The following is a 17,917-nucleotide window of genomic DNA, read 5'->3' on the forward strand; positions in this document are numbered from 1 at the left end:
TGTTATGCCTCATTGCGAGGGAATGTGAGTGTGTGGACAGACCACAAATACTTTATCCCTTTAGGATTTTATATCTCTGTCCATTAAAACATCTGATTTTCATCTCTCTTTTTTCCTGGGTCAGTGTTTTGTGTGGTCTAAAGTGTCATTAACATGGTTCCCACAGATCTCTAAAAAGTCTTGTACAGTCTTAAAATCTAAAAATTTATGATTGTAAAATGTATGAAAATGTATTTTTGGCTATTAATTTCTAAAACAATGCTTAAACAATGCTGCTCATTTATATGATTTTCTTAACTATTATCTATAGTTTTTGTGATGTTTTTACTAGCAAATGTAAAAGAAAGAATGATGTCGGTCTTTTCTGGTGAGAGATTTTTGAAAAGACTTTTCTTCTGCTGTTTTATTCAGTTCAGTTTGAGTTGAGTGGGACTAATGCTGCCTTCAAGTTATGTCGGAAATATCGTATTTACGAGATGGACACACATGAACGGCACCACAGTGTCGTATTTACTAATGGGAAACGCTGATTTTTCAATGAGCCCTGAGTTTCCGAGTTGGGGGCACGTCAACAAAAAAACAATGATAGCTGCTGATAAACTGGCTGTATTTCAGTTATTCATCAGCCACAACATTAACACTGCAGGCTGAAACCATCCACACATGGAAATACAGACATAATGTATATACTCAGACTCTCTTTAATAACAGAAAAATAAAACTAAGCCAAAAACAGTATTTACTCTTATTTCCAACCAAAACCACTTGAGCACAAATCAAGTCGTACTTACGACCTCCGAAGTCGCAAGTAGGAACTTCTGAGGAGGACTTGAAGGCAGCATAAATTTGGCACAGGTGACCTCAGAGCTGCCAAAGAACCAATTGGAATTAGCAACATGTGTATGTTCCTCTCCTGCACATAAGGTGACTGATCTCCCTCTGCTTCGCATCAGCGTTTCATATCTTAATAACTGATGCATGAACCCGGGGTTTCTCCGACTCGACTCCTGCCAATGGAATAAATGGAGTTGACTCCTCGATGTCCCTTATATATATATATATATATATATATATATATATATATATATATATATATATATATATATATATATGATGAGTTTAAATGAGCCTACAATCCAGTTTCTTTTCTTTTTTTGGACACTCGCCGTCAAGATGTCCCCACAGAGTCGGAGAGTCGACTCCAAGCATTTCGACTCTTAGTCATTGGCCAAGAGTTGACGCTGACTCCCAGAGGTGTTGGAGTTGAAGAATCGATTCTTTAGGAATCGACTCCCCTTCACTACTTTTACTGTTATATTTCAGGGGCCGTATTACAGAAACGTCTGTATTACAGAAACTTATCTGTTTGTCTTAACTTAAGATCTGACAGGTCATTTTACGTTTTCACAGATTTGTATTACAGAAGCAAATCTGATCTTAATTCAAGAATCTTACAGCATCCTTTCTATTCTCAAGTTAAGAAATCTTAACTTACTCGATCAAAGTCGACAATAAACTGTCATGTTTGTTACCTAGCAACCGACCACACGCGCACAGCTGAAACGTGAACACGTAAGTTAGTCAAACGGCTAATGTTACTGGTGTAAAGAAAGTCAAATAAAACTAAAGCGTGATAAACTGAGAGTGAAGAATACTGTGAGAGCGCCCCCTGCTGTTTATCAGAGCATCGCCACTCCCCAGTTTCAGTCTCCATTTCCCAAACGCTTTAGCCGAGCGCGCTAACGTTACTCCTCCTAATAAACAGACACACGTTCAGCTCCGTCTCCTCATTATTCACCACCATCACTGTAATATTTCATCATCAACATTAACACACGAAGGTGATCAGAGGGGCGGTGGAGATCGAGTCTGCAGCGTCTGAGATTTATAAACGCTGTTAGAAAAAATACAAGTCAAAGCCCTGTTTTCAGTGAAGAAAAATAACATCATGCTGGTTACAGAGAATTGCGCTGCACTGTCACTGCATAAATCAATAGAAACACGATTAAAACAGAAGTTAAGAAAATATTTAGGATATTTTGGCAACTTAGGTTGTTTCTTAGGATGTAATACCGTTTTCTTATCTTGAAATAAGACTGTCGACTTAAGAACTGTTGCTCTGTAATGGCTTCTGTCCTAACTATAGTCTTAACTGAAGTTGCCGTGACAACAAAGCAGATGAGATAAGATCTCAAGACTTAAGACTTTTCTGTAATGCAGCCCCAGGACTAGAACTTGGCTCAACGCAGTGTTGCTATCTTATGCTAGCGATCTATGTGGGAAACCGCACAGACGTGTCCAACCTGAGAGAAGAAAAGAGGCCGTCATGAACTGCATTTGCAGTCATTCTTGTAGTGTTTAGATTTCAGTCTTTGTAAAGTAACGTATACAGTACATATGTTGACTACAGCGAAACTAGGCAGCACCTGAAACCATAAAGGAAGTGGGAATGCTAATGAGGCGATGCTAGCTGCCTGGAGCAGCTATGAAGGTAAACACACACGTTTGACTGTCAGCCACCACTTAACATGAATTAACTTAATGAAAAGAAAACACAAGTGAGGTCAGATTACCCCACTGTTCTGTTTCAAGCAGAACACTTGAATAGTATAACAGCGCTATTCCTTCTGCTCAGTAACAGGCTACGCTAGCTAGGCTAACATCTTCACAGCTTCTGATGTGAAGTTTTCTGTAATATGTTTCAGCTAAAACAGAGTTCCTGAAGATGAGCTGAGTTTGGAAACGTTTCTCCTCTGCATTTTTGCAGAGTGGTCGTGAAATATAGTTAGCAGCAATCTAAATTTGAAACCTATAGCTAATTCAAAAACTCCCAGAAAACATTTAGCTAGAGAATTAGCTAGGATAGTATAGTTACTCATCAGTGGTGGACAGTAACGAAGTAAATGTAATTCGTTGCTGTACTTAAGTAGTTTTTTCGTGTATCTGTACTTTACTGAAGTTTTTCCATTTTGTGCGACTTTTTACTTTCACTCCACTACATTTCAGAGTCAAATATCTCACTTTTTACTCCACTACATTATGAGAAATCTGTCGTTCCTTTTGGTTTATGTGTGTATAAAAACGTAACATGTCAAAATAAAAGAAACGTAAAGCAAGAACACCAGTTCCTTAGTAAAGGAAAATTCATTTGTGAATCTGAGTTTAAAGTTTTTATTAAACTTGTAACTAAGTTGCAAATAAATCTTAAACTGAAACTTTGCTTGCTTGTAAAAAGTGATTTCAGAGCCACTCAGTTCTACCTGATGGAAACTGTTTGCCTTCAGTGTTTTGTGCTTATGATAATTTTAATAGACATCAGCATCACTAATTAATGACATTCTATTAAAAGACTGGTTTACCAAGAGAGACACTGGAGTTTTTTTTACCTAAAATGAGTTAATGAAGCAGAGTCTTGTTACAAAAATGATAATAGGACATTAATTAATCTTAGTACTTTTACTTTTGATACTTAAGTACATTTGAAGGCAAATACTTTTGTACTTTTACTCAAGTGGAGGTCTAAAGGGAGGAACTTCTACTTTTACTGCAGTAATATTTTACCTTGGGTAGCTCTTCTTTAACTCAAGTACATGATTTGTGTACGTCATCCACCACTGTTACTCATACAGTAACGCAGACAATAAATACACAGGCCCATGTCACATTTGAATACTTTTTAGAGTATACAGTTAAAATACAGCTCTAAATACAGTTTTAGAGTAAAGTTTTCATATTTACTCAAGTTTCCACTAAAACATACTTCCCCCCCCCCAGGAAACAGTGTGTATACGTGCACTCAATAATCCAATCATAATCTGATTTCTGCAGTCATTTGACCAGTCTGCTCTTGCGCGAGATCAGACGGTGGATGTCGCGAGACGCAGCAAAACACTTTTGGAGCGGCACTGGAACCAAAACGAATTAAAGGATTTAAATATTCTTCATTTTCTAGATGATGTGTTCATATTTTCAGCTAAAGTGAGGCGATGTTTTAAAAAAAAAAGCATATTTGTATGAAGTTTGAGTTTTACATTACATGAGTTTATTGGCTGGTTGTAAAGCAGAGATCTGATTACTGTCTGACTCATGTAGACCCGGAATTCCCCCATTATCTGATTACTCAAGTGAATATAAACGTGTTGATCGGATTACTGCCAAAATCTGATTTTCTGCAGTTATCGAATTATTGAGTGCACATAAACGTACTCAGTGATTACACAGCGCCACAGATGTTTTTGCTTACAGAAGTTTTCATATTTACCCAGATTTCCTGTTTCACTAAACCAAAGCAAGAACAAACTCCTTTAGAAACCTGAGTTAGAGGTTAGCTACATGGTTCTTCAGGGCTAAAGGCAGTTGTTCTATTTAGTTCTTTATAGAACAATATCATGCCAAAATGGTTCTTTGTATGGTGAAATATTTCTTCAGATTGATGGAGAATGTGTTGAATATGGTTCTAAATAGAACTTTTTTGAAAATGGTTTTGTGTAGCACCACAAAGGGTTCTGCTATTCTAACAACTTGACATCGTAACAGAAGAACCATTTTTGTCGCTGTATAGAACAATTTTTGGCCGACTTTGCACTCAATAACTGCACCTTACATACACTGTACTGCTGCTGTCAGAATACTATTGTTTACATCTATTACCTGCACAGAATACAACTGTTTACATCTCTTAATGCACTTTATGAACCGCTGCTCTACATACTTGCACTACGCACATGTAACTTTAATTTTCTTCAACTTTGCACACATAACTGTACTTTACTTTTGTTTTTAGTGCTATTATATTTTCTATTTTATTTTTTTTCTCTGTTTTTTATTCTAAGACTATATTAAGATTATATTTGGTGAATGGAGGAACAGCAAAGCAAGAAATTCATTGTACAGTGTAACTGCCTGTTTCTGCTGTGCACATGACAATAAAACTCTTGAATCTTGAATTTTCAAAAAGGTTCTGTAGAGAACCATATACAACACATTGTCCACTGTGTCCACTCACTGTCCACTCTATTAGACACTCCTACCTTGTCAGTCCACCTTGTACAAGTAAAGTCAGAGACAATAGCTCATGTTTGTCAGCATAGTTTGTGTGGGTCATCCTCTAGTCCTTCATCAGCGGTCACAGGACGCTGCCCACAGGACGCTGCTGGCTGGATATTTTTGGTTGGTGGACTATTCTCAGTCCAGCAGTGACAATGAGGTGTTTAAAAACTCCAGCAGCACATTGTCTAGAAAATGTCTAATATGCTAATTATTTATAGGTATCTATATGTTGCTTGTATACTGTGTACATTGTTTGTATATTGCATTTAGTACTAGAGAGACCCCAACAGCTGGAACCAGATTCCTTGTGTGTGTCAACATACTTGCCCAGTAAATCTGATTCTGATTCTGATACCACCCAGGCTTATTTTCAGTGACATGGGCCTTTTAATGCTCAGGATTAAGCATTAAAAGAAGAACACGTGGCCACAGACCTTGCATAATTTTTTAAAGCCAAAAAGCCATGAACTGTTCATTCTGTCTTACTTTCATGTGCTTTTCTAGTAGACTGAGTTGAATATGCATATGAAGAAAAATGTCTCCCCCTGCTGTGCTGTTCTGGTCACGGCTTATGGGTGGCTGAAGTATAATAATCGGTTTTCTCCTCACCTGTCCTCTTCTACACCTTTCTTTTGCTTTGAACTGTTTCAGGCTGGAGAACGAGATGTAAGGACGAGGCATGTCGGAGCCGAGAGATCAGTGAGAGCTGCTGCCAGGGAGCAATCACAGTTTCCACAGGAGAAGGCACGCTTCTCAGAGTGACCTATTTTTGTTGGCTGAGGAGAATGAGGGACGGAGAAGGGCTGCTGAATAATAAATGCCAGGCTGCGAGATGGATGAGGTTACGATGATGCTGCCGACTGTCTCTCTCTCTCTCTCTCTCTCTCTCTCTCTCTCCCCTCCTATATCTCTCCTCACTCACTGTTCCCCCTTCTTTTTTTATTCCACATTCCTCTATAAAGAGACTGAGTTTATAAATAACTTAAAAAGTCTCCGTTTTTTGCAGCTCTGACGTCCTGCGGCGCACAGGACTGCCGTCGTCAGACACACGTCAGAGGAGGTGTGTGTGTGAACACGTGTGTGTGTGTGTGTGAGAGAGAGAGAGAGTAAAAACTGAGACAGTTGCAAGCACTGTAAAATTTTTTAGGTCACATTTGTTAGCAATTATTGACTCACCAACTGTTCCCTGACAGATTTATGAACTATGATCACAAATACAGATTTTCATCTTTAGAAGTTTGCAAATGTATTCAGATTTGCTACATTTCCCTAAAATCTCCCCCAAACAAAACACTGATTATGTAGTTCTATATTAGGTATAAATACAGAAGTTTGCAATTGTATTTGTACACAGGGCCATGCTAGTTGATAAAGGGGAATGCCACCAATTTTTCAGAATTATGGTGTGATATGCTCTGTTCTGCTATGCTAAGAGAACTTACTGAGAGAATTTCTCACAGTGGTGATGATAGGAATAAAAGAAATATGGCTATGATTGTGGCTATAGTTATGTTGTGGACATGGCAACCCCTGGTTCCTGTCACCACCAGCTGTAAAGAAATCTGAACCATTTCACATAAAACCATTGTGAATCACTCTGTTTACTCAACCACTGACATATGCAGAAATTTGCAAAATTGGTGGAATTCCCCTTCAATCTTAAAGGACCAGTTTCTCAGACACAGATTAAGCCTAAACCTGGACTAAAAAGAATTTAAAATGTTGATTCGCCATTGTGACTGCAATTTAGTCCAAGACTAGGCTTAATCCACATTTTAAAAAAAAGATGGTTCTTTAAGGGTTCTTTAGTTAATGCAGTGGTTCTATTTAGAACCATGAGTTTCATATAGAACTATTGCATGCTTAAATGGTTCTTTGTATGGTGGAGTAGTTCTTCAGATTGATTCAGAATGTGTTGTTTACGGCTCTGTGTAGAACCTTTTTTGAAAATGGTTCCATTTAGCACCAAAAAGGTTTTTTTTTGTTAAAAGTTTGACATCGTAACAACAGCAGAACCCTTTTTGGTGCTGTATAGAACCATTTACGGCACATTCTCCATCAATGTGAAGAACCATTTCACCATGCAAAGAAGCATTTAAGCATGGAATGATTATTTCTAGAACTCATTGTTCTAAATAGAAGCATTGCCTTAACTAAAAACCCTTGAAGAACCATCTTTTTAAGAATGCATGTCTGGGAAACCGACCCAAAGAACTCAAATGTGCTCGAGTTTCCCTAAAACTTTTTTTTCAGAAAAAAACACTGATTATGTAGTTCCGTATTAAATATAAATACAGAAGTTTGCAAATGTATTTGTACACAGGTCTATGCTAGATGTTAAAGGGGAATTCCACCAATTTCTCAAAATTTATGCAGAATTATACGATTAAGATGTAAACAAAGTCATTCAGAGCAGTTTGGTGTGATACAGTCTGTTCTAGAGAAACTTACAGACTTTTTCACAGGTGATAACAGGAATCAGCAACGGCTGTGATTGTGGCAATAACTGTGTTGTATATATGATATCTCTCTCTCATACCTCTGGTTCCTATCACCATCACTGTAAAGAAATCTGAGTCTCTACAGTCAATCATTTCAAACCACTCTGAATGACTCTGTTTACATCTCAAACACTGACTTATGCAGAAATTTTGAAAAAATGGGTGAAATTCCCCTTTAATCTTAAAGGGCCAGTTTCTAAGACACAGATTAAGCCTAAGCCTGGACTAAAAATAATTTAAAATGGTGCTTTGCCATTGTCACTGCAATTTGGGCCAAGACTAGGCCTAATCCACACTCTAAGAAAAGATTAAAGTGTTTTATCTAAGAGTTCTTTAGTAAATGCAGTGGTTCTATTTTGAACCATGGGTTCTGTATTGAGTTCTCAGAAACCTGAGTTAGAGTTTAGCTACATGCCTAAAAAGATAGTTCTTCAATGGTTCTTTAGTAAAGGCAGTGGTTCTATTTAGAACCATTTCATGTTTAAATGGTTCTTTCCATGGTGGCTTGTTCTTCAGATTGATGGAAAATGTGTTATATATGGTTCTATATAGATCTTCTTTGAAAATGGTTCTGTATAGCACCAAAAAGCGTCCTGCTATTATAACAAGCTTGACATCATAATAATAGAAGAACCATTTTTGTTGCTGCATACAACAGTTTTCAAAAAGGTTCTGCATAGAAGAACCTTGCTTGAATGGTTCTTTGCATGGTAAAATGGTTCTTCAGATTGTGTTGTTTATGTTTCTGTGTAGAACCTTTTTGAAAATGGTTCCATATGGCAAAGAGTTCTTCTTTTGTTAGCGGCTTGACACTGTAACAGTAGCAGAACCTTTTTGATACTATATAGAACCATAAACGCATCATTCAATCAATCTGAAGAACCATTTCACCATGTAAAGAAGTATTTAAGCATGAAAAGGTTCTACATAGAGCTCATGGTTCTCAGTAGAACCACTGACTTTACTAAAGAACCATTGAAGAACCATCTTTTTTTTTAAGAGTGCATGTCTGGGAAACCGGCCCAGAGAATTCAGATGTGCTCAGATTAGCTAAGTTTCCCTGAAACTTTATTCAGAAAACAGTGAATATACAGGGTGATATTAGAGTCCTTGTGGTCTTTTTCACTATTACTTGTGAACGTTCGTATGAGCTGTTGTGTAATGATGATTTTCCACTGTAATGAAGTTACACAGCTAAGACTCAGTACTTTGCGGTGTTCCCTTCCAGCCAAACAGCCAGCTGTGACTGAGTCACCACGCAGGCAGGGTGATTTTGGGTAAGCGCATGACTTCGTGTTTATATTCTCTCTCTCTCTCTCTCTCTCTCCTCTCTCTCTCTATTTCATTTTCTCTCTCCCCTCCCCCCCTCTTCCCCCTCTCACCAATAGATTTAGAGAAATGACCCATAATCCTCTTCTGCTAGTGGGACAAGGCTGAACTCCACGCAGTGATTTTGTTACTGTAATCTCTGCTGAAATTGGCTTATCCTCCCTGCAGACAGACAGCAGACAGACACAGAAAGAGACGCACAGACACGCAGGATACACACGTGAAATACCTCCAACTTACAGGGAGGTTAACCCTTGTGTGGTGTTCAGGTCTGAGGGACCCATTTTCACTGTTTACCAAAAGAAAAAATGATGTGATTTATTTCAACCTCAGATTCTTGTCCTTTGCTCATTTTCTGTGAAGAACATATAAAATAACCCATTTTCAGTGTCTTCACTCTGTTCACCCCCCACACATCTATATTACACATGTGGTGTTGGGTGAACCTGCGGGGAGTAAAAGTGTGGAGGTGCTGTGTCCTTCACTCTGTTCTCCTCCTACATGGCCTGCTGTTAGTGTGTGCGTGTCTGTGTGTGTGTATGTGTTTGTATGTGTGTGTGTGAGTGTGGACAACATGGACAGGCTGCTGACTGGCTACAGCTGCTAAAGGAGAACCCTACGCTGGACACTTGTGATATTTTAAACATCTGATACTTTTACATAAACTGTTATGGCTGTATTGATTTAAATAAACAATAATGTGGTGGGTCCAGCAGACCACTGAGTAACAAACACATCAACACCACACAAGGGTTAAACTGAAGGAGTGCGCATTGGTTTTTGGAAGACACCACTCTTACATATCGTCACTGTCCTATCAAAACCTCGGACCAGCTGATTTTTGTTCTAGGGGTTTTACGATATACATAACAATAACTGACTTTTTACAATAAGGCTGTTGCGAGCCAGTACACTATTACAGTTCATTTTGTGCCAAAACAATATTTGTGATATCAGACATACTGATATTTATGATTTTTTTCACTATTCTGTTACAAAGCTCCATGATATCCATTAAGGAGACAGCCATGAAAAAAGTGTGTGCATATTTAAATGTATTTGTAGTGATGGTACAGTGCTCCTAAAAAAAGTATTTAGACACTTTAACCATTGGGAAACCCTGGTTAAATTCTTTAGATCACTTCATGAAATGCTGAACAAAATAATATTTGTTTCAGAGAAAAATTCTTTTAAACATCAAACTAATGGCGGACTCTGTGTGGGAAAGAACTCCGACCATTCGGGGCCGGGTTGGGTAACTCAAACATTAAGAAGAGCCATTTTGTCCTTTCAATAAAAATCAAACCACCCTGGGAGCCACATTTTATGTCCATTTTATTGAAGTAACGTTTTACCATCTTGGCTGTAGATGTGTCTCAGTATGTGCTGATGCCCCAGTATAAGCTAAAATAATACAAACATAAAAGCAGACTGACTGCTCTGCTTTAAGCTTTAGCGCAGCTATAGCTGCTTTTCTCGCATCTCTGACAGGAAACTTATCTACAAAAGTGGAACAGTTTCTTGTAAAACGTCTCTCAGCATTCAACTTTTTACGAGGCTGAAGTCGCTTCTCATTCGCCAGCTTCTTGTTTGAATTTTCCCGTTCCACCTTAAACCTGGCCAGAATGTAACTGCTGCACCATTTGAGGTGGAACAGGAAAATTTGAACAAGAAGCTGGCGAATGAGAAACTGACTTCAGCTTCGCGACTTTTTAGTGTTTGACAGTTTCTTGTTGCAGATTAAAGGTATCAGGAAACGAGCTGGAGTGATTATAAATGCAAATAAGTCCATTCGTCTCCAAATTATCGATGTTCGTCTTAAATCTTTCTCTTTGCCTTTTGTTTAGCTACTAGCTAGGCGAGACTGTTGTCTGCGTTCCTATGGTGACCAGCAGTCTGTGCGCCATCCTCAAGGGTGAATTAGCAGTTTTACATTAAGTATATATAACATATATCACTCCAGGGTTATGACTATTTATTATTATTTACTATTTGTTGTTAAACTGTGTTGAAGGATCAGCAGAGCTTTATTTTACTGTAAATGAGGGTTGTTTTATTTTTACCTACACATCTAATTCTGCTGTGGAGTCACAACAGGGCAGTAAAAGAGCCGCATGTGGCTCCAGAGCTGCATGTTGCTGACCCCTGTACTAAGGAATATGAAATTTAAAAACATTCTTTCTCCTAGGAATTTACCACTATAAAGATACAAGGCTTTCTTACAACGGTGACAGCATGCTTAGGAGCCACCACTTGTACATTTAAAATCAATCCTACAATCCATTTTTTAAAAAATGAAATCTAGTCAGTGTAAAATGTACAGATATTCCTTCTGTTGCGAAGCCGTGTTTTTGTTGTGTAGCAACAGTGATGATGCTGTATGTGTTTACATGGGCCACAGGATTACTGTGAGAGCCAGGATGGACGCAGGTATTCGTACAGCATTCAAATAGCTTCACGACACCAGCTGTGCTTCTGACATTGTTTGTCTCAATATCTCAACATGCAGCTCAGTTTCAGGCCCCTCCTCCTGTACACACATGGTCTGAAACACTCATTTGGAGTGTGTGCCCACGTGCCTCTGGGTGTGCTGGAACGAACCATCTGAGAGCTCTCGGAGGGGAGGAGGGCTTTCAGCTCACTCGAGCTCAATTTAGTGGAAGGTTAAGAGCCAACACAGTAAAGAAGACGTGATTACTGTGGTTATTGGATTAAAAACCTCGTAGCTTGTTTTTATATTTAAAATGCCAGCTGCTTATTATATCGTGTGACCATTTCATGATGAATGGACCAACAGAAGTGGTCCACAGTTACTTACGTTCAAAGTTATCTTCTTTCTGAAATTTGCTGTTGTGGAGATGCAAAGTTTTGCTGCGACAGTGACGATATATTAGTGATAATTAGTAACAGGGATGCACCGATCCACTTTTTCTCTGATACTGATTCTACTACCTGGACTCAGGATATTGTCCGATACAGAGCAGTGTTTCCTACACATAGACTGTACTTTCCTCCGACACCCACTCAAGTATATTTTGTCCCATTTTATCAATTTCCATTTTATATTGTTTTGTATAAACAAGAACACACGTTGTGTATTGAGACCCAAAATCAGGTCGCTTGTCTTTTGCATTACAAAATTACAAGATAATACGCAACTTAATTCAAACCACACATGCCTTGTTTGAATATCCAATTATGTTCACATCACTGTGTGTAATTGTTGGGCTTGTTCCCCTGTGAATAAGGTATGAGGCTTTAGCTACAAGTCACTTATTTATAAAACTATAAAAGAGAAAAAAATATAAGGTAAGAAATAAATAAAGTTTGACAAAATATGACAAAATAGCCCACTGGATAATGGACAGTCACAATTTTATAATGACTTATAATGACCACAAAACAGTGTTCAGTAGAGCTAGGTCACTTCTAACTGACACCCAATCCATGTGATAATGATGCCAACTGGTACTATTATATCAGGTCTGTGCATCACTAATTAATGATTTTCTAATAGACTTTTAGTCTTGGAAACCATGAAGTCTCCGAGATCTTTCCTCTGTGTTCTGAGTGCTTTTGTTAATCTTACTGCAACTGCAACATCTAGCTCTCAGTGGTTCTTCCTCAAAGCTCTTAAAGAGGTTCTCTTTTGAGTCTTGGTTCCTCTCAGTGGTCCTTCCTCATGCTCTTAGAGAGGTTCTCCTTTTTGAGTCTTGGTTCCTCTCAGTGGTTCTTCCTCATGCTCGTAGAGAGGTTCTCCTTTTGAGTCTTGGTTCCTCTCAGTGCTTCTTCCTCATGCTCTTAAAAAGGTTCTCCTTTTTGAGTCTTGGTTCCTCTCAGTGGTTCTTCCTCGTGTCCTTAGGGAGTTCTGAGTCTTGGTTCCTCTCAGCAGTTCTTCCTCAAGCTCTTAGAGAATTTCTCCTTTTGAGTTTTGGTTCCTCTCAGTGCTTCTTCCTCATGTTCTAAGTGAGTTCTGAGTCTCAGTTCCTCTCCGTGGTTCTTCCTCAAGCTCTTAGAGAGGTTCTCCTTTTAAATCTTGGTTCCTCTCAGTGCTTCTTCCTTGTGCTCTTTGGGAGTTTTTCCTGACACTGTCTGCTTCAGCGATGCTCACTAGTAAACTTACTCCGAGTAAACTTACTCCTTTGGGACAGTGACTGCAGAAAGCGGCATATAAATAAAACTGAATTGAATTGGACTGAAACATTGTTTTGAGTGAAGATGCTAGAACAGTTTTTTTTTTTAACACTTTAAACTGTTAAGGCCACGACACACCGGAACCACCACTCTGTCACCGCTTGGTGTCTCCCAGCACTACTCAATTTCTCTGAGCGCCATAGTGCACCATTCAGTTTACTGCATTAACATGAACCAAGATCGAGACCACAGAGATCAGTGTTCGGTGACTTGTAGCTTGAAATCTAAACCAAGAATGGTAAATATAAAGTCTTCAAGGTAAACAATTACTACTGGTCTGTTACCTCAGATAACGTTACCGTTACTAACGTTAGCCTGGTCACAGTGTAAGTTCACTTTGTACCAGTTTGAAAGTAGTTTATGAAGAGCTAGTTGTGTGATAATTTCACATTGGGTAACAGGTAATGTGATAAATTAGATCATGTTGAAAGTTTTATATCAATAAATCTGTGAATATTAGTAAATGAGTCTGTAGGTGGGTCCTCACTTTAATTCCTCACTCTCATAACTACAGAACCTCATTTTTTTAAGCTTTATTGAATAATTTACAGTAGTTCCTGAAAAAATGAATCTAGGGTCAAAGGGTTTACGATAAAGTGCATTTTTTTTTTTTCTCAGTAACAAGCATTAATCTCAGGAGGCAGGCTCAGACCCCTGGCTGTCTGACCACGAAAGTGTCCCAAATTAAGTGTGCTATGGTAATGACCCTCCTTCATGAGAGATATTTACATACGCAATGTTTGTATTTTTAAAAATAAATAATCCGTTTGACTGATGCTCTATTCAGGATGCTCTCTGAGTGTTAGAGTTCAGTGAAAATGCTCACCATTCAGTCAGGTTGCCGTGAGAAAGGCTATGAAAGAAGACAGCAATAAAACAGGACCCAGATTCAATAACCACAGAACAAGAGCTTACTTTCAAACACTTTCATTATGTTCTCCACATAACTCAAAAAACAAACAAACCCCCGGAAAAAGTAAAGAACTGAATCGGAGAAGGAGAGAAAGAGAGAAATAAAGAACTTGGCATGCTCGGGCATGCGATGGCCTCACAGGGTGATGGGGTACGTCCAGACGGGGTGGTAGAGTAGCCACCGGAGCGGGCAGATTTCATCCCCTGCTTGCTTTGCTTTGTTTCCCTGCACACACGTCAGTAACAGCGTACAGCGTCTGCAGCGTTGCAGATCACGTGAGCAGTTGCACGTTCTCCAGAAACCCAGGAACCGCAGACGAGGTGGACAAACGTGATGGATAAAGGACATCACACGTTTGACCTCCGCCTTTCGTTCCTTTCCATCAGCATGTTTTGTACATTTTTTATATTCTCTGTTTTAATTTTTTTTTTTTGGCTGGATAGAGAAACGGAGAGATATGGTGGGAAAAGGGAGAGAAGAGAGAGAGAACGAGAGAGAGAGAGAGAGAGAGAGAGAGAGCACAGACTGTGAGCGATCATTGACAGGAGCAGAGACTCAGGCGGAAAGTACAGGCCCCATACACACATGCTATAAAAAACATCTCAGAGTCTTTGAGTTTAGTAAGCCAGCTAGAAAAAAAATAAAGAAAACGCCTCTCTTCCGTCGTCAGGTTTCTTTAGTTTCTTTGATTACTTTATCTCGTTTTAGTTTCTTCTCAGATTTTTTTTGAAGTAGATAAATGGATGCAGGACCGGCACCCAGCTCCTCTGACTGCAGTGCAGCGTATCCTATGGAGCACTATTTTTTTTTTTGTTTATGTTTTTCTTTTACGGCTGTTTTACTGGGCTGCCTGGTAAAGCTCTGCTCTTCATCTGCAGAGCGTCATGGAAAACAGCCCGAAAAATGCAGCCTCTTTGTTTGGGGATTAAAGTTTTGGCCGAGGTAAACAAATAAATAAATAAAGTTTTAAATTAAAATCGCAACCCTATACTGCTTCCAAAACTAGAAGAGTTTATATCCTTATTTTTCTTAGAAGTTATCTATACAAAACTAAAACATACGTGAGCATGCAAATTTGTCTTTTTTTTTAAAAAAACAAGGCAGTTGGCGTTTTTTTTTCCATTTTCCAGACATCTTGCAAATAGCTAAAAAAATCTTTTTTTCTTTTTTTTTCTTTTTTTTTAAATCATTTATCGATAAATATTTATTTTGAAAGCAGCAGTTGGAAAAAACGTTAACAGTCTCTAAACTTCTGGTCGAGAACGCCGGCTTCCTCGGGTGCGCGGGGTGAGGTGGGCAGCATCGTTTGTCATTACCGTAGTAAAAGAGAAGGCGGGGACTGGGATTTAAAATGAGTATGGACTTACAGAACATCAAGTGTTAGCCCTCGTACAACATTCAAACAGTGTTTAAACAGTGAAGCCTGTCGATCAAACTCAAAAATGTATAAAATACCAGATCCCATGTAATTTCACACACCTTGTGTAAAGAGATGAGTGCGTACGATAGCACTGAATCGCTGGATTGTACAGTGTCTCAGATGAAGATTAATGATGAAACCCTCTCAGCTCCTGCGTTTGGGTCAGATCTGATCTTCTGGAGTGACAGAAACTGAAGCGCTGGTGGCTCTGTATGTCTCTGTCAACAGACTTTCACTGTGGTGGTGAAATCTATGCACACGTTCAGTGTTGGCAGGCCAAATTGTCTTAGAGTTGTGGTTGGACCTCATCGACAAACCCAGACTGTAGCATAGATTTTGGTAAACTTTGTCTCTGTGAAAATATTTGCAATTACCAAAAACAATGACAAAGCCTGCCATGACACTGTGAGGTGCATGTACAGTTGATTTGATGGAAGGATAAAGTGGACAGGAGGTAGGCTGGTAGGGACGGAAAGGTGAACAGAGTAAAGGCCCAATCAGGAACTGATACAGCTTCACTGCTTAGAGCTTCTTCTAAAAAGGCCCAGTCATGCTCGCTTTTGCCAGCTGAATTTTACATCCATCCATCCATCGTCTAAACCGCTTATCCTTCTGGGTCACGGTGGGGTGCTGGAGCCTATCCCAGAATGTCATTGGGCGGAAGGCAGGATACACCCTGGATGGGTCACCAGTCAGACAGCATACACACACATTCACAGACACACTCACACCTAGGGGCAATTTAGCGTGTCCAGTCAGCCTGACTGCATGTCTTTGGACTGTGGGAGGAAACCGGAGTACCCGGAGGAAACCCACGCAGACACGGGGAGAACAGGCAAACTCCACACAGAAACGACCCTGGTCACCCGGCCGGGAATCGAACCCAGGCCCTTCTTTCTGTGAGGCGACAGCGCTACCCACTGCACCACCATGCCTCCCGCTGAATTTTACAAGTGAAATGAAATGTTTTTCGAAGCTGCTGGCGGGAGTGTTTGCTGTTTGCTGCGTTCTCTGCTCTATCTTGCTAGTCTCTTGTGGCTTTTTACGTTTTCATTTCACCGTTGCATGTTACTCGCAATTAATTACAACCACCGACTTATCAAAGTCACTTCTTCTCTCATCGGATTCACGTGACACCTGGAATGGACTCAATTCAGCCGACGAAACAACGTGAGTATCAGTATGGCAAACCGCGAGCTGTTGCTTTGCTCTGAGTGCAGCATGTTTAGTTATGCTTCTTTCTCTGTCACCAATGACAGCAGTGTTACTAGCTTTGTTTGTGAGAAGTGTAAGTTAGTTTCATGCTTGATGGAGAAGATTATACAGTTAGAGGTGCATCCGGACGTTAGAAAAGAGCAGGGCTGGTCAGCAGGGCTCAGACGCACTGTTAGAAGCTCTGGGTGCCTCAGGGAGAGCTAGCACGCCCTCGAGTCCCGCAGCAGAGCCCTCAGAGCAGGGCGAATGGGTGGCGTCTTGGCGGCATAGTCGCAAAGCTAAAGCTACCCCACGCGAGCACCACTCATCTCCCATTTACGTGTCCAACAGGTTTGCCCCACTCAGTGAGGCGCTGTGGCTTTGGCTGTGGAAATGCTAATTTGTCTAAGCATGGGCTTTTAAGCATTTCACCCCCACTGGCTACAAATAAACACATAGAAATGATACACAGTTTTACTGTCTGTACTGCTGTGTTTTTACTGCAAATGGCAGTGAGTTAGCCAGCTTGCCAACTGCTATGTTAGCTCCTTGGCTAAGCACAGCTGCACACACATCACCCCGCTGTCGCCGACCACGCCAGCTATCTACACGTTTGCTATAAGTCGGTGTGCAGCACTATGCTCTTGTGAGTATATAATCATTAATTATGTTCACTCGTCAATCTTCCTGGCCAATTTTGGTCATGACCATTACCGCAAATGTCTGGTAGGACTGTGGCTTAAGATCGCAGCAATTAAAATGTGTACAGTATGTAGCGAGCTATTGGTGAGGTGTCTGTAATGAAATAACCAAAGCTGATACATTAATTACAGCTGAATGAAAACAATTGTTGGTTCAAAACTGCACTGTAAATACAACCAATAACTTGGTGCTGCGTTTTTGCTTGCACATGCACTGATGCACATTTGATCGCTATTTTTCAGTGGTTCTTACTGAAATGGATAGCATAGTGGTAACACCTCCACCATGCACATGGAAGATCGTGGAAGAAGGTTCTCCTCTTCCAGGCTTGAACATACCAGTTAGAGTCATTGGGCAAATGTTAACCGCTCTGGGTGAATGTGTCTGTTTGTAGATGTGTTTTTAGGTCTGATTTTGCTGTCATATCTTTAGAAAACAGATCAATAATCCATCCTTAGAGCTTTAACCTATGTCTAGTGTACATTATATATGGATTACAGTGTAAACTTGCTTTAAAATGCCAAATCATTGGTATCGGCTATTGCTGCAACAAGGTTTTAATGATCAGTTAAAATTATTTGGCCAGAAATTCCATGTCCAGGAGTCCAGACGTGT

The sequence above is a fragment of the Colossoma macropomum genome, unplaced genomic scaffold (assembly GCF_904425465.1).
Source record: "Colossoma macropomum unplaced genomic scaffold, Colossoma_macropomum, whole genome shotgun sequence".
Classification (NCBI taxonomy): domain Eukaryota; kingdom Metazoa; phylum Chordata; class Actinopteri; order Characiformes; family Serrasalmidae; genus Colossoma; species Colossoma macropomum.